Source organism: Hemicordylus capensis, chromosome 4 (assembly GCF_027244095.1).
Source record: "Hemicordylus capensis ecotype Gifberg chromosome 4, rHemCap1.1.pri, whole genome shotgun sequence".
In the NCBI taxonomy this organism is placed as follows: Eukaryota; Metazoa; Chordata; class Lepidosauria; order Squamata; family Cordylidae; genus Hemicordylus; species Hemicordylus capensis.
Window position 1 is genome coordinate 270,385,881 of NC_069660.1, and position 21,190 is coordinate 270,407,070.

A 21,190-nucleotide genomic window follows, 5' to 3' on the forward strand; every position below is an offset into this window, starting at 1 on the left:
AATGCTCCACTTTCTACATAGGTGAAACGGAGAGACACTTAAGAGATATACTGTATATATATACAGTAGTGAACATTTGTCGGATATGTGATATAATGAGAGCCGCACAAAATCGTGGTCTTTAAATATGAGGGACATGCTGGATGAGTGGTGGGAACTAAGATAACTGTATTGGTGGTGGAAAGAAATTTGCAGAAGCATAAAATAAAGGAGGCAATGCATATAGGGGGAAAATCAGATATTAATATTAAGGAGGAGATGGTTTTGGCTATGAAATTCATTAGTCTCTGAATGACAGAAGTTGAGTTAATGGTTCCTTGTTGCAGCTCTTAAGCTGTTTTCCCTTTTCTCTTCCCTGAGTTAACTGTTCCTTGTTGCAGCTGGTATGTTGTCCAACCACTTTTCTCTTCTCCACCTACTGATTACCTCACGAGAAAGGAATTTAAGAACTGCAGACACATTTGGTTTGTGTAAGCAACTGAGGATAATGTATTGATACTGAAAATGGTTTTGTTTTTAACCTGTAACTTTGTGCATGATATTTTATCTTTATGTTATATAGAGGTGTTGGTGGAAGAAGTATTTAGAGTTCATATACACATGGCGTCACCATCAACTTAAATACACAAAGAAAATGTTTACTAGAATGAATTTTCCAGTTTTATATTATACTAGTAAAAGGGCTTACAATTTGCAAGCATATATACGTTTTATCTCTCTATGACTCTAGTCTTTTAACCTGTTTATGAGGCCTCATTCCCCATGGTTGCCAATGGGTTCCCCCCCACATTTTATGGGACATTAATGATTTTTTTCTGGGGCCCTTTAATAGGGCCCTTTTGGACATATTGTGAAACTGCAGGATAACAAACCTGAGGTTCGTTCTTTCTTTCTTATATTGCTGTACTGTCTGATATAGACATCTCTAGTCAGTGTACAAAGTTAAAACATAAATGTAAAAACAATATAACAGTTAAAATTCATAAACTTTCAATTGGGAATTGATAGAAGGAGTGAGACTCTGTTGGTCCTTTTGCATCTCTCGGCGGCTTTCGATACCATTGACCATCGTATCCTTCTGGAACGTCTGAGGGAGTTGGGGGTGGAAGCAACTGCTTTGCAGTGGTTCCGCTCCTACCTCACAGGCAGATTCCAGATGGTGTCTATTGGAGACTATTGTTCTTCAAAATGTGAACTTTCCTATGGTGTCCCTCAGGGCTCCATATTATCTCCGATGTTGTTTAACATCCACACGAAACCGCTGGGAAAGATAATCAGGAGATTTGGTGTAGGGTGTTATCAATATGCTGATGACACCCACATCATCTTCTCCATGTGAACATCATCAGGAGAAGGCATAACCTCCCTAAACACCTGCCTGGAGGCAGTAATGGGCTGGATGAGGGATAACAAACTGAGGCTGAATCCAGACAAGACCTCGGTACTTATTGTGCGGGGTCAGAACTCGGGAGAATATTTTGATCTGCTGGTTCTGGATGGGGTCATGCTCCCCCGGAAGAAACAGATACACAGTCTGGGGGTGCTTCTGGATCCAAACCTCTCCCTGGTGTCCCATGTTGAGGTGGTGGCCAGAGGTATTTTTTACCAGCTTCGGCTGATATGCCAGCTGCGTCCGTTTCTTGAGATGAACGACCATGAAAATGGTATTACATATGCTGGCAAACTCTAGGCTGGATTACTTCAATGCGCTCTATGTGGGGCTGCCTTTGTACGTAGTCAGGAAACTGCAGTTGGTCCAGAATGCGTTGGCCAGGTTGGTCTCTGGGTCATCTAGGAAAGACCAATATTACTCCTGTGTTGAAAGAACTATACTGGCTGCCAATTCATTTCCGGGCAAAATAGAAGGTGCTGGTTATTACTTCTAAAGCCCTAAACAGCTTAGGTCCTGGGTATTTAAGAGAATGTCTTCTTTGCCATGAGCCCCACCACCTGTTAAGATCATCTGGAGAGGTTTGTCTGTGGTTGCCGCCAACCCATCTGGCGGCTACTCGGGAATGTGCCTTCTCCATTGCTGCTCCTGGACTTTAGAATGCACTCCCTGTTGAAATAAGAGCCTCCCCATCTCTGGCAACTTTTTAAAAGGTACTGGAGACAAATTTATTCAACCAGACTTTTAATTAGATTTATAGATTTAAAATTTTAATACTGGGTTTTACATGTTTTTTTAAAATGTTTTAAATGATTTTAATTGTTAATTGATTTTATGTTTTAAATTATTTTCATTATAAGCCGCCAAGTGATGCAAGTTTTGGGCAGTACAGAAATATTTTAAATAAAAAAAACAAACACAGATAAAAACAATTTCAATGAATCAAAACATTAAATTTAAATCTTAGTTAAAAGCATGGGAAACAGGAACATCTTGAGGGTCTTCCTAAAAGAATGCAGAGGAGGATATGCTCTTATTTCAACAGGGAATATATTCCAGAGCAAGGCCCAGTCCTGAGTCACCCCCAAACGAACTGGCAGCAACTGTAACCAGACCTCTCCAGATGATCTTAATAGGTGACAGGGTTCATGACAGAGAAGGTGCTGTATTAAGTATCCTGGACCCAACCGAAGCCATTAAAAGCTTTATAGGTGATAACCAGCACTTTGTATTGTGTTCAGAAATATATCGGCAGCCATTCCAATTCTTTCAAAATCAGTGTTATATGGTCCCTTTGAGTTGACCCAGAGACTAATCTGGCTGCCGCATTCTGTACCAACTAGTTTCGAGACTACGTATAAACTCTTGAACCTGAGAATCGTCCCACAGACGATCTTCCAATCTGGGTCAGGCAACCTCTAGTTTCAGGGCAGAGGAGCCCCTTCCTTTTCCTGGTCCACCGAGGCTGCATCCCAGCAAGCTCTTTAGTGCTCGCATTGCCAGACTGTGGGCAGGGCGTCAGCACAACAGCAGGGTGGCAGCCATAGGCCATGATCTTCAAGGGCCACATGCCCAGTGTGATCGTGCCTTTTGGGCACGGATCATCTGCCCTCAGCAAGGAAAAGGCATTTAAACCTTTCCCTTCACACCACTTGCACTGCTGCCCTCACATGAGCCCTGCAGACAAACAGTTTCACACAAGCACAATTATTGGTAATGGGGGAATGAAGAGGGGCAATGTTTTTCTGTTACTCTAGGATGGATTGTGACGATTTCTTAGGAGGGAATATGTTTACAAGGGCAAGCAAAGTCTAGTCCACTGTGACTAAGGATGCTCTTGTGATGGCAGACTTGATTAAAGCAGTCCAAAAACCCTCAACACACTCCTGCTCACATGCTGGCTTGTCGGCCGGGTATTAGCTCTCTTGTGAGAGGGGCAGTCCACTGGGGAGGGCCAGACAGTCCATGAGCTTTGGGTCCCCATCGGACTGCACCCTCATAAGTTAGGCCATCCAACTATGGGGACCCCACTGATGTGGCCCAGTGGTATATCTGTTTTAAAATGTACTCATTGCCTTCCCCTCTACACAACCCCTACAGATTCCCAAGGAGTCAAGAACACTCCATGTATTCAGCCATTTCCCTATGAGCTCAGTCTGGCAAGATTGGGGATGGCTCCTAGTATTATATTATATTATTATTATTATTATTCCTTGTTTACACAGTCAGACAGGTGTTATTGACTGGTTTGTTTTATCCAGACATCGAATCCTTCCCAAGGACCTGGGATGCCAGAATTTTATTGTCAATTGTTATGGATATTGTCGCAGAATATAGGCTGTTCCCAGTAAAGCTGCTTTTTGTAATTGGCTGATGGTGATTTCTGTGGCCCCTATGGTGTTGAGGTGCTCTTCAAGGTCTTTTGGAACTGCACCCAGGGCGCCAATTACCACTGGAATTATTTTGGTCTTTTTCTGCCACAGCCTTTCAATTTCAATTTGTAGTTCTTTGTATTTGGTGATTTTTTTCTATTTCTTTTTCTTCTATTCTGCTATCCCCTGGTATTGCTATGTCGATTATTTTGACTTGTTTTTCTTTCTTCTCGACTACAGTTATATCTGGTGTATTGTGTGGCAGATGTTTGTCTGTTTGTAGTCGGAAGTCCCATAATATTTTTACATCTTCATTTTCTACCACTTTTTCAATTTGATGGTCCCACCAATTTTTGGCTACAGGTAGCTTGTATTTTTTGCAGATGTTCCAGTGTATCATCCCTGCTACTCTGTCATGCCTTTGTTTGTAGTCAGTCTGTGCGATCTTTTTACAACAGCTGATTAGGTGGTCCACAGTTTCATCTGCTTCTTTACAAAGGTGGCACTTGCTGTTTGTTGTAGATTTTTCGACTTTTGCTCTTATTGCATTTGTTCTTAGTGCCTGTTCTTGTGCAGCCAGTATTAAAGCCTCTATTTCTTTCTTCAAGTTGCCATTCTTAAGCCATTGCCAGGTCTTGGTGATGTCTGATTTTCCACTTATATTGTGCAAATATTGACCATGCAGTGGCTTATTTTTCCATTTTTCTGCTCGGTTCTTGACATGTTCTTTCTTGTAGGCCTGCTTTGTTTCATTGGTGTTAAATAGTTTCGCATTATTGACCATTTGAAGTGCATCTTCTTCACTGTCCTAGATATATTCTTCAAGGCCTCTTTTCTCCTCCTCTACTGTTTGATGGACTTGCAGCATTCCTCTTCCACCTGAGCTGCGATGGAGGCATAGCCTATCGGCATCACTGTGGGGGTGCAGAGCATGATTGATGGTCATGATTTTCCTGGTCTTACGATCTAGCGTCTCTAGCTCTGCCTGGGTCCAGTCTATTATTCCTGCAGTGTATCTGATAGCAGGTATAGCCCAGGTGTTTATGGCTTGTATGGTGTTCCTGCCATTGAGTTTGGACTTGAGGATTTTTCTAACTCTCCTGATGTATTCAATTCCAATTTTTCTTTTAACTTCAGTGTGTGCGATGTTATCAACCTGGAGAATGCCCAAGTATTTGTAAGGTTCTTTCTCTTCCAGGTTCTTGATCTTGCTTCCATTGGGCAGTTCTATTCCTTCTGTTTTTCTTATTTTCCCCTCTGTTCATTATTAATGCAGCACACTTGTCTAGTCCAAACTCCATTGCTATATCGCTACTGAATATACGGACAGTGTTTAGCAGTGATTCGATTTCTGACTGGGACTTTCCATACAACTTCAGATCGTCCATGAACAACAGATGGTTGATTTTACTTGATGTTTTAGATGTTTGGTATCCGAGGCCTGTTTTGTTTAGTATTTGTGAAAGTGGGGTCATGGCGATTACAAACAACAGAGGGGATAGTGAGCCCCCTTGGAAAATGCCTCTTCTAATGCTAACCTGTCCAAGTGTCTCGCCATTGATTGTTAACTGTGTACCCCACATGCTCATTGCTTTTTTTATAAATATCTGAATGTTTTTGCTGACACCAGTTGTTTCTAAACATTTTAGTATCCATGTGTGAGGCAATGAATCGAAGGCTTATTATTTACTATTATTTCTTGTTTACACAGTCAGACAGGTGTTATCGACTGGTTTGTTTTATCCAGACATCGAGTCCTTCCCAAGGACCTGGGATGCCAGAATTTTATTGTCAATTGTTATGGATATTGTCGCAGAATATAGGCTGTTCCCAGTAAAGTTGCTTTTTGTAATTGGCTGATGGTGATTTCTGTGGCCCCTGTGGTGTTGAGGTGCTCTTCAAGGTCTTTTGGAACTGCACCCAGGGCGCCAATTACCACTGGGATTATTTTGGTCTTTTTCTGCCACAGCCTTTCAATTTCAATTTGTAGATCTTTGTATTTGGTGATTTTTTCTATTACTTTTTCTTCTATTCTGCTATCCCCTGGTATTGCTATGTCAATTATTTTGACTTGTTTTTCTTTCTTCTCAACTACAGTTATATCTGGTGTATTGTGTGTCAGATGTTTGTCTTTTTGTGGTCGGAAGTCCCATATTATTTATTTATTTATTTATTTATTATTATTATTATTATTATTATTATTATTATTTTATTTATTTATCATATTTCTATACAGCCTCATATAGAACTCTCCAGGCACAAAACAGTATAAAACAGTTAAAATTAATATAATAGTTAACATCTCAATAAATAAAAAATACCTCAAAATTTAGATTTCAATTAGCACAAATTCAAAATTCATGGGCTGGGGCTGGCATTGTGGTGTAAGCAGATCGGCTGTCACAGGGAATCGCAGGTGAGGGGAGCCCTATTTTCAGTGATTCTTGGCAAGCCAGTGGCCATACTGGGCAAAAATCAATGTGTATATGTACCAAGGGAGAACCAGACTGCCAGAGTCAGAGCTTGCACTCCTGCTGTCTGCTAGTTGCTGCAACCTGGAAAGGTATTGATGTGGTACCCTTCCCCGGGACTTGCATGGATCTAGCAATGGGGCTGGGCAGCAACAGCCCTATGGCGAGCATACATATCTATGTCTGCCACTCTCATGAGAGCACGGTCCGTGGAGAAGGGGAGTCGCTATGCAGTATTAGCAATCCAGCCCATGAAACATCATTGTGGTGTAGATGGTTCTTCTCATTAGTTGTTAGAGACTGCATGTTTGCACCCAAGGAGAAGGGGCTGGGCCCCCCTTCCCCTACTAATTATTATTATTTTTACAAAAAATAGAGCAGAGCCACTCAAGAATTGCAGGGGCTACCTTTCAACCCAGACCCCTGGGTTGTGAGTGATTTGTATCACTCTCTTAGAATGTGTTATCTTTGTTGGGAAACCAGGTTGACTAGTTTATGGTGCCACTGGGAACTCCATGTGCTTGTGCAAATACTTCTTCATTGCTTGATTTGTGGAGACCTCTCCACAATGTGCCCAATCTTGTCATCCCATCCAATTTTGCAGATTACAAAAAGGGGGGAACATGAGACACAGTGGAAAGTGGGCATCCCCCAATGTGGCTTTCACCTATGACATGCTTTGAAGCGTGGGATACAGCAACGTGACATCCCTGTTGCTGGGCAACGGCTGGAGGAGTGTGGAGACAGCAGGGATGGGGCAAGTGCTCAGAGAGGTGGCCAGCGAGAAGTGTGGCAGGCATAGAACTGGCACATTTCTGGGCTTGTCTGAACCACCCTCTCTATGGTCTTGCAAGAGCCACAGCACAAAACTCAGGTTACGGTGGTGGCAGAATTCAGACACTACGCCTCCTTCAAACCTCAGGTTGGAGCAATGAAACTCACTACAAACTAAGGGTTGAGATTACGTTTTCCGGCTTGAAAACCTTGGGTTGCTTTTGTGTGTTTCATGCACAAAACTGTGGTTTCATGCATTCGGATGACCATGAAATGGAACCTCTGGCTCATTCGCCTCCCATTTGGCATTATGCATGAAGGCAGCCATAGACTTGGTGAGGTCTAGAACCTACCTTTAGAAATTGCATGTTTCTATCCTTCTTGGTTTGGTCTGAGAGTTTAATGTGAGTGAGTCAGTCAGTGAGACCCAAGCAGCTTTATATTATAGATGTTTACTACTGACTTGCTTTATCTGGACTGATTTTTGTTTTTCTAGTCATGCAAGCCCAAAGGACATCAATCCATTCCTTAACTGTATGGATTCTTGATTCCCACTCACATCAATGGGTTCTGTAACATCTTATTTATTTAATTTATATACTGCCCTTCCAAAAATGGCTCGGGGCGGTTCTAAAATATATCTATAACATCTAGAATATATTTAAAGTGATTATTTTATGTGATGAAAAATATTCCAATTATATTATTCCGGGATGAAATAATAGCAATATTCTCTTCATACTGCCTCTTACCTTCCCACCAAGTCAAGCAGCAACACTTTTTCCTGTTTGGCATCTATTATATGTGAACAGATTAGGGGAGAGGGATATTAACTTGGACTGCTATCTCTGAGGAAATAGCTTAGTAAAGACCATGTGAAAGTGCTTGAGACACTGAATGCAGTCTGTCCCCCGCCCCCGGTAGGTGGATGACTATTAAACAAATCCATTTGTTTTGCTGGGATGGTTTACAGAGGAAGATTTTTCACTATTTGTTTTGCTTCTATTGAAAGATAAAAAGGGAAAAAACACTATTTTTCACTTTAAAGACAGCCAGGATATTATTTCAAAGGACTATTTGTTTAGCTACAGATACTTTTGCTCTAGAAACAAGCCTTTGAATATCACATTTATTTTAATATATTAAGAACAAGAAAAGGATTCCATGATCATTCTCCCATGCAAAAGAGCTTTAAATTTAACTGCCTGTCAGTCTATATACTACCACACACATTATTTGCAAACAGCGGAACATAATCTCACCCACTGCAAATGCCTACTTGCTGATCTCCAATGCCAGATTATATTAACCTGGTGAATAAAATATATAGTATTACAAAGGTATATTAAGACCTAACACTTTATTGTTAGTACCTTGAATAATTTGTTTGGCACCACGTGTACAGAATGTATTTCATTCACTCTCACAACAACTCTGTGAGAAGGGCCATTAATATGTTTATGTTACAGATTGAAAAACTGAGGCTGAGAGTAACCTGTTCAAGGCAAACTAGAGCAGTCACTGCTCCATCCATAACATCATAATGATACCTTGATCCAGTGTCTCTTTGTGCAGATGGGATTTCTGGTGATTGCTCAAAGTCCAACTTGCTAAAGGGCTTTCCCATTCAAGGTTAATAAAGGGCGCAGCTTTATGTAATTCATTAAGTGCCTCAGAAAAGTGTTCACTTGTAAGAGCTTCATGTATGCAATGAGCACACATGGAGTTCTAGATTAGGACATCAGGCATATGCACGAACTGTTCGATCCCGGGGCAATTTGATCACAAACCAGACTAGAGGCGGTCTGGCCCGTGATCAAACTGAACTGAGCAGGTCTGTGGTGGTTCTGTGGTTCAAGGGGTTATGCTTGTAAAGGGGAATCCGGTGAGGACTCCCCTTTACAAGCAAAGGAGTGGGGGATTCCTTGAAAGTCTTCTAAAGGACAGCTGGGGACAGAGGTGAGAGGGCACTTTTAAAAGTAGATTTAGGTTCTTACTGACCCGGCCATTGCCGCTGCTCCTTGAAGCTCGCCTGGTGCAGCCCAAGCACACAGCACTCTCTCCAGCAACCCACAGAAGCAAAAAATGTGTCACCATTGCGTGGGAGGATTGAGGGACGGAGCGCCGCATGCCTGGGCTGCACCGGGGTTTTTGAGGAGTGGCAGCGTTGGCCAGGCCAGTAAGAACCTTAATCTGCCCTCATGACACCCTTTAGAAGACCTTTCAAGCATTCCCCAAACCTTTGTTTGTAATCCTCACCGGATTCCCCTTTACACGCATAGCCCCTCGAACTGCCAAACCATTAGATTGAACAGACCAGCCAGTTGGTTTGACTGAACTGGTTCAGGGACTATTGGTTTGGTTTGAATTCGCTCTGAATTTGAACCAAACCACAAAATTTGCCCCCCCGCCCCGAGGACATGGCCCTTGAATAGCAGACTAAGTAATATACTGATTCTTTCTTTCCCCAAGATGACAATTATCTTGGCTTACGATATGGGTCACAGCAGATTGTCATGATCCTGAGAAGCAGGTCTTTCCATTCTGCCTTTTATTTATTGGTCAATAATCCCTCATTTTATCCTCTGAACACTGTATTATACCATGATTCTTCAGATCACAAAAAAAGAAAATGTGAAAGTTAACACAAGAAATGAAAGTATGCACAACGTTTCTAAGATTTAACAGGTACTGCACTAGAACTGATGGTGGTCTGCTTCACATGGCTTAATGTTTCTTCAGTTGCGCCTTGCTCCTGATTTACATTGAGGCAAATTAGGTCAGAAATAGGCCCAGGGATTCCGTGAGGAACTGCTGTGAAGCAGTTAGCAGTGCAATTTTGTCCTTGATAACGGCTGATGACTTGTCTGCATCCCACTTCAACCTTTAACTGTTAGCTCCTTTAATGGAAGTGTCTATAAAGATCCCCCCTAAAATATGCTTTTCCAGCACACTTAATGTCTTTTAATGTCTTTCCAATTAAATCCAGATGTGAAAAGCTTAAGGAACAGTTCTCAGGATTGAAAAAGATGACATAAATCTTGCAGCTGACAGAGATCCCACTGAGCTTGGTTGGGGAAACTCACAGAGGACTTGTTGTGGGCCAGGAAAGCTGCTGGGTATAAAGACAGATGTGTACACTCCTATTGAAAATGCTGAAATGAAGAAAAGCCTCCTGAAGCAGACCGGGGCACTGACAAACACTACAAGAGGAGCAGCTCAATCCTGCAGGGTATAGACTACACCCTGTGAGGTTGTGATCTCTCTCAGTTCCCACTACCCAGCACAGTTAATTTGTATGAAGAGTGCTGAGCATTTCACAAGAGGAGGTCTCTGCTTTCCTCTCTCTACTAAGGAATAAAAGGGTCTCCTCCTGCAAGATCGTCACACACCGATACCAGTGGGAGAGCTGAGTCCTCTGCACTTCTCCGGAAGTGTTCATCATCCTCCAGAATACCATCCAGCTTCCTTTTCCTCAACAAAGCAGGTTAGCAGCCTGCTGTTGTCAGTTTTGTCTTTTGTTTAACAAAGAAAATGTGCACAAACTGCCATATTAATTACAGATTTTCATTAATCAGATGAGAATCTAGGCACTCCCAATGACTGAACAATGCCTTTGGGCGAGTGCTGTTTATGCAGCTGGCAATCACTGTTATTCCCAAAGCTAATTTTTACCCACAGTAAGTATTCCTTTTCCTTACCAGATGCGAAGGAATGGATTATCCCAAGCCATGTCCATTTAAAGGGAGGGGCACAAAGGCCCACAGTTGAGTTTTATCCACTTTCTAAGGGGATAATTAAAGCTACTGAATTCTTGCATTTTTCATGACTCTTTCATTATTTTCTGAGTGTTTTAAAAAAAAAAGTTACCCCAAGCACAGGTTTTTGGTTTTTTTTTAAAAAGGGGGATTTATGTTACTTTAACCAGACATGTGAAAACGGGAAAATGACAAGGTTTTCAGACTTTTGACAGGAAATGCTGCTGAAAAGTCATGGATGGAGATGTCAAGCATTTCACAAACTGCACTGCTGAAATAGGCTGGTTTATACACTATGGCTGAGATACAGTTTTGGTATGATGGGCATTAAAGAAAAATGAAATGAGCTGCATTATTAAGCACAAGCTGGTAAAATGGCTAATCAGTCTTGAAAGCTGGTAGATAACCTGCTACCCACCTCATCACATAATTATGCTCAGGGCCTTATAATTTTAAAATGACACCACCTATATCCATTCTGTGGAACCCCCAAATACTTGCTGAGTGAGCAGTTTTGCACAAGGATCTCATAAAATGACAATGAGATAGCAATGTAATCATCAGAACCCAGAGGTCCATGGTCACTCCCTGCATTTCCCACCCGAGGAATGGCTCTGTTGCCTCCAGAGTGATTCAGCTCTGTGTGGAGGTGTGTATGATGGGAGGAGGTAGTGAATTTAGATCTCTTTCCCTGTGCTAATGGAGACCACCAGGCTGGCTCTGATTTATGTATTTTCTTTACATTTTATGATACAGAAATGTTCAGTTCTAATTACAAACTGCATTGTTCTGGCGCACTGCCACTTGGGTATGCCAAATGCCACATTCCACTTTCAGTCCACTGTACTTGCTTGACATGATACCAGAAATACTATACAGATGATTATGTAGGTCAGCATCATGAAACAGTTTAGGCCACCATTACTGTCTGCGGACACAGGGATCAACAAACTGGACTCATTCTCAGGGCTTCTATAGCTGTGGCTCTGCAAGGACCCTGCTTTGTAGGGTACTCCCTATCTATAAAGCAAGAATTATACTAGTAATTCTTAGTGATAGTCTTTTGAACCCTGAAATAAAAGCATTTATCTTTGATTCCAGATACTCTTTGATTAAAAAGCATGGGCGAGGCTAGGGAACAGGAAGGGTGTGTTTTGGGGAGTGCCCCCAAACAATAGTTCCCCCCCTCAACTGCCATTGCTGGATCCCATGCTTATTTGAAGGAAAGGAACTTTTTACATACTCAGTACTTTTCTTTATCATCATCAATAAAAATAAAGAGCAGTTCCCTTAGGTTTACTTCCATTATGTTCCATTATTAGAAGTTCTCAATCGGAAAAAAGGTGTGTGGGGGTGGGGGGGGGAGCCTTACTGAAATTCATAAGCCACATCTCCTGACTTGCACTCATTTTATCCTCACCCACTGTCCATCATAATCCACACCCTCAGCTGTGTTCCTTCAGGATGTTAGGGTATGGCTTATGAGGGCCAGTGGGAGGGGCTAAATTATGCAAGTCAGGGGTACAGTTTATGGATTTCATGAAGCGTCCTCCTAGCTTCCCCCCCGCCATCAAAACAGTTGATTATGGAAAAAAGGAGGGAAGCATTTAATGTGCCAAACATGATGAATTACCTCTCTTGTGTAACTGTATAGAAATGGCAGAGCTGGAGAGGAGAGCTGGTCTTGTGGTAGCAAGCATGACTTGTCCCCTTAGCTAAGCAGGGTCCGCCTGGGTTGCATATAAATGGGAGACTTGATGAGTAAGCACTATAAGATATTCCCCTCATGGGATGGAACTGCTCTGGGAAGAGCAGAAGGTTCCAAGTTCCTTCCCTGGCTTCTCCAAGATAGGGCTGAGAGAGACTCCTGCCTGCAACCCTGGAGAAGTTGCTGCCAGTCTGTGAAGACAATACTGAGCTAGATAGACCAATGGTCTGATTCAGTATATGGCAGTTTCCTATGTTCCTAAGTGGGTTCTCTTGTGCTTCATCTTTCTGGTGGCTATTTGTAAATCACAACATTGCCTGCAGCAAAAACGACAGGTTACTTACCTGTAACTTGGGTTCTTCTAGTGGTCATCTGTGCTCTTACACAAATGGTCTTTGCGCCTGCGCAGAGACCTGGTCGGAGCCTTCCAAGCTAGATTCCAGTCTTTTGGCAGTAACCCTGCCCCCATGGTATATATATTGGGCTGCGCGGGCTTCCCTCCTCCGTCTTCTGAGTCCTCTTATCTGAAAGAGACTGGAGAGAGAGCAACGAGAGAGAGGAGGATGGGCAGGCGTGTAAGAGCACAGATGACCCCTAGAAGAACCCAAGTTACAGGTAAGTAACCTGTTGTTCCTCAGCATGGTCTCTGTGCTTTACATGAATGGGTGCACAGCAAGCTGCACCCAGTGCCCTTCTTACCTGGAGGTGGGTTCAGGTGAATATAGATTGCAATACTGCTCTGCCAAACGCCGTGTCCTTTCTGGTGTGGACATCCAGGGCATAGTGTTGAATGAATGAATGTTTGGAAGCCCATGTAGCCACTTGGCCAATTACATCCAGAGGAACAGATCTATCAAATGCAGTTGAAGTGGCGATGGCCCTCATAGAGTGTGCCTTAATAGAGGGCGGCAAGGGTATTTTCGCAACCTGGTATGCTAGAGTAATGGTACGCACTATCCATCAAGAAATTGTTTGTGATGTGGCCTGTTTACCCTTGTTAGGTCCAGAGTGTAGGATGAAGAGAGACTGGGACACACGCAGTGGGGCAGTTTGGTCCACAAAGTAGGCCAGTGCCCTGCGAACATCTAAAGAGTGGAGTCGGCACTATCATCCAAAGGATCAGGGTGAAAGGTAGGTAAGGAAACAGGCTGTGAGCGGTGGAACAAAGTGACCATCTTGGGTAGAAAGGCGATGACTGGCCTGAGGACCACCTTGTTTTTATGAAAAGTCAGGTAAGGGGGGTCCGTTCAAAGGGCTCGAAGTTCACTGATGCGTTTTGTGGAGTAGTAGAGTCAGTAGAGGGATGGTATGAAAAGAACAGGCTGAGAGATTCGACCAGGAGAGGATGAAAGCGCCGCCCAGGGAGCGATGTCCAGTCCCCACTTGGGAGCAGAACTGGTTGCACTGGGCATTCTCTGTTGAAGCAAACAGGTCAATATGGGGAGTGAATAATTGGTGGAACAGAGAATCCAACGTTGGGCAGTGAACCTGCCATTTGTGAGAGGTTGTACCTGTTCTGCTGAGTGTGCCTGCTGTCACTTTGGCCGTGCCTTGAATGTGAACCGCCAGGGATGTGATGTTGTGCTGAATGCACCACATCCAGAGCTCAACAGAAAGATGTAGCAGGGTGCTGGCTGAGGTGCCCCCCTGGTGGCTGAGGTAAACCTTTGCAGTCGTGTTGTCTGTCTGTATGAGGACGGACAAGTGGGCAATGAGAGGCAGGAAACCCCTGAGTGCCTTGAAGATGGCGAGGGGTTCCATATAATTTATGTGGTGTGATGCTTCCTCCGTGGACCACAGACACTGGAGATGGTAGTCCTGGATGTGAGCCCCCCATCCTTCCATGGAGGCATCCGTGGTAAGTACTAGGGTGTGCCGGGGGGGGGGGTAGAATGGAGCACCCACTAGAAGACTGGCAGGATTGTTTCACCAAAGAAGGGAATCTAGAGCATGAGGAGGGATCTGCAGAAGTCAATGCACAGAGTCTGTTTGTGGGCAGAATGCACTGAGAAACTAATGTGGGAGCATTCTGGTTCGCAGACGTGCATGGGGCAGGATGTTGGTGGTGGAGGCCATGTGCCCCAGCAATTGTTGTATGACTCGAGCTGGCTGTAGAGGATGTTGAAGTAGTTTGGAAGAGATATCCAGGATGGCTTGTATCCTTCGGCTCGGGAGGAATATCTTGGCCTAGGTGGAATCTAAGAGAATGCCCAGGAACTCTATCGGCTGTGAAGGGGTCAGTTTGGTAGTTGACCTGCAGGCCTAGAGTTGTAGGGAGATTGTGACCTCTAGGTCATTCAATAACATTTGTGGACTGTTTGCTACCAAGAGCCAATCATCCAGAAATGGGAATACCTGGGCACCTCACTGTTGAAGGTAAGCGACTACCGGGGCCATACATTTTGTGAAGACCCTCGGTGCTGAGGCGAGGCCAAATAGTAGGGCTCAAAATGGGTAAGTTGAGTCTCCTATTTGGAACTGGAGGTATCAGCGGTGTTGAGGCCGAATGTTAATATGGTAGTACGCATCACATAGATCGATGGATACGAAACACTGGTCCTTGTGTAGAAGAGATATGATGGTGGGGATGGTAACCATCCAGAACCGTCGATAGGTGACATGATGATTCAGATCCCAGAGGTCTAGGATAGGTTGGAGGGAGCCGTCCGGCTTTGACACCATGAAGTAGCGGGAGTGGAATCCCTGGGAGTGAGGGTTGTGGACCAGTTCTATGGCAGCTTTGGAGAGCAGGGATTGTACTTCTGCGAGAAGGGCCGGAGTAGGTGGTGTGGACACCAGAAGGTTGTGAGGAGGAGGAGATGAAAACTCTATGGCGTAGCTGACTCTGATTATAATCAGAGCCCAAGAGTCCATGGTCACCCATTCCCAGGTCTGTATGAACGGGGAAAGTCTGGTGCCCCATCTGTATGAGGGCATTATTGTCGTTTGGTAGGATGTTGTTGCAGTCTAGGCCACTGCTGTAGTGGTTTGTTAGAGGTGAATCAGGAGTGCTTCTTGTATGGTTGGATACTTCGAGGTCCAAAAGGACCGGTCAGGTTGCTGTTACTGATGTTGTGGATGGGAGAATTGTTGATGTTGTTGCCAACATTGTAGTTTGTAAGAACAAAACTGTGGTTACTGAAGACTCATGGAACGAGCAGTGTTCCGCAGCTACTGAACTTTTTGAAGGGTCTCATCTGTTTTTTCACCAAATAAGATGTTGCCTTCAAAAGGGAGGTCCTCTACATGGGATCTGACATCTGGGGCAAGTGTGACCAAGGTGGCCATGGCCTTGCCTGCCCCTTCCATGGTGTGCTGTATTGTGTGCAGTTCCTATTTTGTGACCTGGGTGGCTTCACGCAAGAAAACTTTAGCCAGGCTCTTGTGTTCCTGAGGAAGGAAGGTGCTTGAAGAAGGGTGCTATGCGTTCCCATAAGCAAGTCTGGTAACGGGCATAATATGCCTGGTAATTGGCTATGCGTGTTAGGAGGGAGGAGATAGAATATAAACATCTCCCAAAGGCATCCACCTTATGCCTTCTTTATCTGGTGGTGTGGAGATGGCATATCCCCGTTTTTAGACAAAGAGGATTCCACAACCACCAAGTCAGTAGTAAGGTGCTTCCTGAGAAAAGAGTCATCTTGTCCTGTTGAGGCATGTACCTGGTAGAAATTGTCCAATTTTTTTTGAGGTTTGGGGAAGAGAGGAAGGTTTCTGTCAGCATCCCTTAGTGACCATCAGTATGGATACATTGAGGGGGAGGGCCACTGGAGTACAAGTGTCCTCTTCTATAAGTTGGAATAGCGGGTCAGGGTCAGTTTTGTCCTGCTGGGAGAGCTGGACGTCCAAGGAGGATGCCATACGAGAAAGGAAATCTGCATAGATTTTATAATCCTCTGAGGGTGAATTAGGCCTGTTGTCCGGAACTAGTTCAGGAGGGGAGGAGCCCTACTAGAGGATGTCAGAGCGAGAGGAGTCGAAGTCTTGGTGTTCCTCATCTGAGGAAGAGGCACCCTCCACCGGTGGAGAAGAGGGGCTAACTCAGCTGTATTATCTGTCATGCTGGATCTAGAGCTTCGTGGCACTGCCACAGTAGCAGCCTGTACCGGGTAGTTCCTAGGTGGTACTCTAGGAGATAGGAGAGAGGTGGTTCTAGGAGGAGACAAAGGAGGCCTTTTCATCGGTATTGATCGTTGCGTTGGGATCGTAATTACTTGAAATCGAGTGTAAGGGTGATCAGGATCGTTCCCTCAAATTCAAACCCGCTCCAGATGCGACCTGTCTGTGAGAGTGGCTGTATCCATCCCATTGCTCTCGAGATGAGCCCTGTTCTGGGATCAAGTAGTGTCGGTCTTGGTGTAGGGTTCGATATATGGTGTCATAGCCACGATTCCGTGGGAAGCAATCGCCAAATTCGGCCTCGAAATCGCATTCAGTCCACTGGTGCGGGTCTTCCTCCTCCTCCGGTGCTGAATATTGCTTGGATTCATATATGGGATCATCAGAGCCCAAAGCATATTCCATTCTGTCATCAGCCTCGAAAACGGTCAAGGTTTTGAGGGACTGGTGACGGCGGTCGGTATCGGTGATCTCGGTTATGAGTCCCTTTTGTTTCTTCCTGGGAAAAGGGTGTGGGAGAGAGTGGGGCTTCCTTTGGGGAGGTTGTTCAGATTCCTGTTCACGACCATCCTTCTTTCTCTTCTTCTTTTTTACAAGTTTTGTGGTCTGAGCATTCAAATCAGGTACCGACACTGATGGTATAAAGGAATCCCCCAGGTTCGAGGTTGAAGCCTGAGCTACAGAATTGACCGGTAAATTAATCTCAGGAGTCGAGACGATAATCCTCGTAGGGGAAGAAACGGGCTGTGAGCCCCGAGCGGGTGGGGAACCGCTAACCGCTGCCTGCATGGTCGTTGTGAAGACCAGAGATCTAGACCTTGCTGTGTCTGAGGATTTTAGGGCTTGTTCCCAAAGCCAAGATTTTAGTCTAGAGCTGTGGTTCCTTTTGGCTTGCTTCGTAAAGATGGAGCAATGGGCACAGGAGTTAACTTTGTGTGTTTCTACGAGGCAAAATAAGCAGTGTTTGTGCCCGTCCATGGAGGGAAATTTAGCCCTACAACAGACGCACTGCTTAAATTTTGTAGTTTTGGCCATAGGCCGCTCAGGGAGCGAACAACGCCAAGCCCAGAGGGCAAGGCGGGGGGGGGGAACTGAGGGGGAAAGAAAAACACTAATGAAGGGAAAGAATACGAATAAATCGGATAGGAAAGGTAATAAAAGAGGTAAAGAAGATATTATTTGAAGCAAGAATCTAGCAAAGGAGCTGCAATGGTGTTGATATGTTCGCGGACGAAGAAAGATTGAGGAGGGAAGCCTGCGCAGCCGCATATATATACCATGGGGGCGGGGTTACCGCCAAAAGACTGGAATCTAGCTAGGAATCTAGTGTTAGCTCTGATGAGGTCTCTGCACAGGCGCAAAGCCCATTCATGTAAAGCACAGAGACCACATAGAAGAAAACTCTTTCCCTTTGTTCTCACTATGTTTCTGAGCAGCGGATATAGAAAGAGAAATATCCCCCAGTGCTCAACAAAGGATCTCCCAGAGAGAGATATTAACTGAGATATAGGGTGGTTGGCACAGTAGATTATTCCTTTCACTAATTAGATACCTCTTAGCAAGCAATTGTCTGCACTGTTCTGTCTCCACACTGTGACAGAGATACCCTTCACAGGGATCTAGTCTTGCACTGGCCAGAAATTTGTCCTCCTTCCCCTCCATTCATTCTACACAGATATTTTCAGGAATTTGTTCTTTGCAGTCATGTCCTCTGTTCTAGCTAGTGCTAGTCTTAATGCTTTTAACTATTTTTGTTTTTATCTTTTTGTTAACTGCCTTGAGATATTATAAATAGGCAGTATATATAAATGTACTAAATAAACAGACAAACGGACAGTCAGTCTGAGAAAACCAAACAATGCAGAGCTGGAAACCTGGCTGCCTTCTTCAGCCAGGCACATACCCTAACAAATGCAATGACAACAACTTTATTTGTAGCCGCCCCATAACAAATTGTTCTCTGGACAGCTTACAACACAACATTAATACATCATAATATACCAAATAGGGCAGGAGAGGGGGACCATACAAAATGCAATACAAAGCAATTAAAAAACTTTTAACAAATGAGTTAAAAGTTAAATTTAAGAATCAAAAATTTAAAGGCATGTGTGAACAAAAGGTTCTTTACCTGGCACCTAAAAGAACAAAGTGATGCAGCCAGGTGAACCTTACTGGGGAGGCTAGTCCATAAATGGGTCACAACCACCGAAGAGGCCCTTCCCTAGTAGCCATCCGGGTTAAAAACTCATTTGGCAGGGGCACTTGGAGAAGGGCCTCCAAAGAAGATCTTAAGGTCTGGGTTGGGACATATGGGGCAAGGCGCACTCTCAGGTAACCCGGTCCCAAGCCATTTAAGGATTTGAAGTTTAAAACCAGCACTTTGAATTGGGCACAGGAAACGGACTGGGAGCTAGTACAACTGACAAAGCACCGGCATGATATGCTCTAAACATCCAGTCCCAGTTAATAATCTTGCAGCCCTATTTTGTACCAGCCGCAGTTTCCAGACCATTTTCAAAGGCAGCCCCAACATACAAAGCATTGCAGGAATCTTAAGCAAGAGGTTACCAGAGCATAAGTAACTGTGGCCAAGTCACAGATAGAAGTGGTGGAGAGATGCAGGTGAAGGACCACTAAGGAGAGGCAGGGAAAAAATACATCAAGCTCAACCCCACAGTAACATTCTCAAACAGTAGGCCAAAGAGGCCATCAAAAAAGCAAGGGAGAACCAGTCCTGTTGTAACTGAAGCAATGGATGAGAGTATTAATGCAAAATATACTATTATTACTCTTTCTCTAAAATCTAACGTGGGGAAAACTTCCAGGAAGGCAGTGTTTCTGTGCTCCTTCTGTGCCCTCACCAGTCCCCCCCCCTTTTTGCCATCAGTTTAAAACAACAACAGGTAACAAGTCACTTTTAAGACTGTTAAGGAAATTCCAGCTCTGTTCTTTCCTAATTTATAATGGTATGGATGCCCTACTGAAAGTGTCTATGATTCTGAAAAACTGAATGAGGAAGGGGGCTTGTGTGCAAGTATGGAATGACAAGGCTTAAGAGCAACCAAGTTAATTCAAGACTTTGGCAGAGAAATGGAGAGGGCGCATTTGTTCCTGGTCATTGAATTTTTAACCCAGGTCTGCTGCTAAGCTCTAACACATTCTCTTCTAGTCCACAGCATCCAGTAATCCCAACTTTTGGTGCTTGGCAGTTAGAAGGCAAATTCTAAGGAAGAGAAGTTAAAAAAAGAGAGTGCAGAGACTGGCTGGCTAGCGTCTTGCTTCTCTGCTGCAATGCTTTAAGACAGCCAAAATTCTAACATGCTGGAAAGGGTTTGTTTGATCCCTGTTTTTCAGATTAGTCATGGCATGCTCTGATTTACCCCTTTTCTCCCTTGGAAGGCTCTAGCAATCATTGGGGAACTGAGAGTGTACTATGAAACCGGGTGGCTGCTGTTATCTTTCCCAGCCCCCACTGGGTGTAGAAATACTGAATCATAGGCTGAAGAAATGCATCTCAGGTTTCAACCTCAAGGTGTAATTGCTCATTTTCAAGACCCGTTAGAAGTTGCCTGCCTTTGTTGCAGAAAAATGATCAGGATTTTTTTTTTTTTAAATGAAGATTAGAGAGAAGCCACATATTTTCTCTTGCTTTTAAAATCTATGTTCATTACTACAGTAGAACCCTAACAACTAGAACCTTCATTATCTGCCTTCCCTTTATATTTGGTTGTTGGACTCTGTAGAGCTCCATGACAGTGTGGCCACATGTTTACAAGCTTTGATCCAAACATATGTAATTTGCCATTTGAAAATGACAAAATGTATCAACAAGATTTTTTAAAATGCTTCTGAATGTTACCAAGCACTATAAAAAACATAATCATGTAAACTGAATATTGGTTTTCAATTAACCCAACAGTAGAACTCACGCTGGTTTCAGAAAAACAAGCATTTTACTCCCAGGATTTCCCCTTACAAAGAGCAGCAACAGCAGCAGAACAGGGCTTCAAGACAAGAGACTAAGAGGGAGCAATTTCCCCTCTTGCCCCAGAAAAGGTTTGGCTGGTATGAACATGCCTTAAGAGCAGCCGAGGTGCAAATCTTGACTCTGTTTTATGTGACACCCACCACTTCTAACAGAAATATTACATGCTACATAAAAGGCGTCATTAAAAGGTCCGAAAATGTATGTGTGTGTGTATGTGTCTGTCTGTCTCACTTTCTAACAACAAAACAGCTGTGGGGGCCTCTAGTCTGGATCAGCACTGCAGTGCAGTCCTTACTAGGGTAGGGGCAGTAAATAAGCCTCAGGTGAGGCTTCTTTCTAACCCTGTCCCAGCTGCCTCGCTCTCCCTCACAGCGTCTCACCTGAAGCTCAAACACCGCTCTCCCCAATTTGTCCACAGCAGCCACTCCTGGCCTAGATATGGTGTCTAAGCGTTTTTACTGTATTATTTTCCCCCTGGCAATCACTCTTCTGAAGCTGCTATTTGCCCCCAGTGCAGCTATTTGCTGCATATAACCACATAAAGGGTATATAGCAGCTGCAGATGGGGTTAGTTTCCATCAAGAAAATGGACAGCAGTAAACACGCA

The 21,190-nt window shown here is 44.0% G+C and overlaps 1 protein-coding gene and 1 long non-coding RNA gene across 5 annotated transcripts in view; one reads left to right on the forward strand and one right to left on the reverse strand.

Annotated features, from left to right (window-relative positions):
• Nucleotides 1-20,784, forward strand: part of LOC128322716 (uncharacterized) — a 49,221-nt gene extending 28,437 nt beyond the window's left edge. For both annotated transcript variants that reach the window (XR_008305922.1, XR_008305923.1), the window contains 4 exons: nucleotides 9,997-10,494; nucleotides 13,475-13,604; nucleotides 17,190-17,284; nucleotides 20,515-20,784. This is a non-coding gene — a long non-coding RNA (uncharacterized LOC128322716). The remainder of the gene's footprint in view (nucleotides 1-9,996; nucleotides 10,495-13,474; nucleotides 13,605-17,189; nucleotides 17,285-20,514) is intronic.
• Nucleotides 1-21,190, reverse strand: part of STAU2 (staufen double-stranded RNA binding protein 2) — a 229,865-nt gene that overhangs the window by 14,767 nt on the left and 193,908 nt on the right. The gene's annotated exons all lie outside the window — the stretch shown is intronic.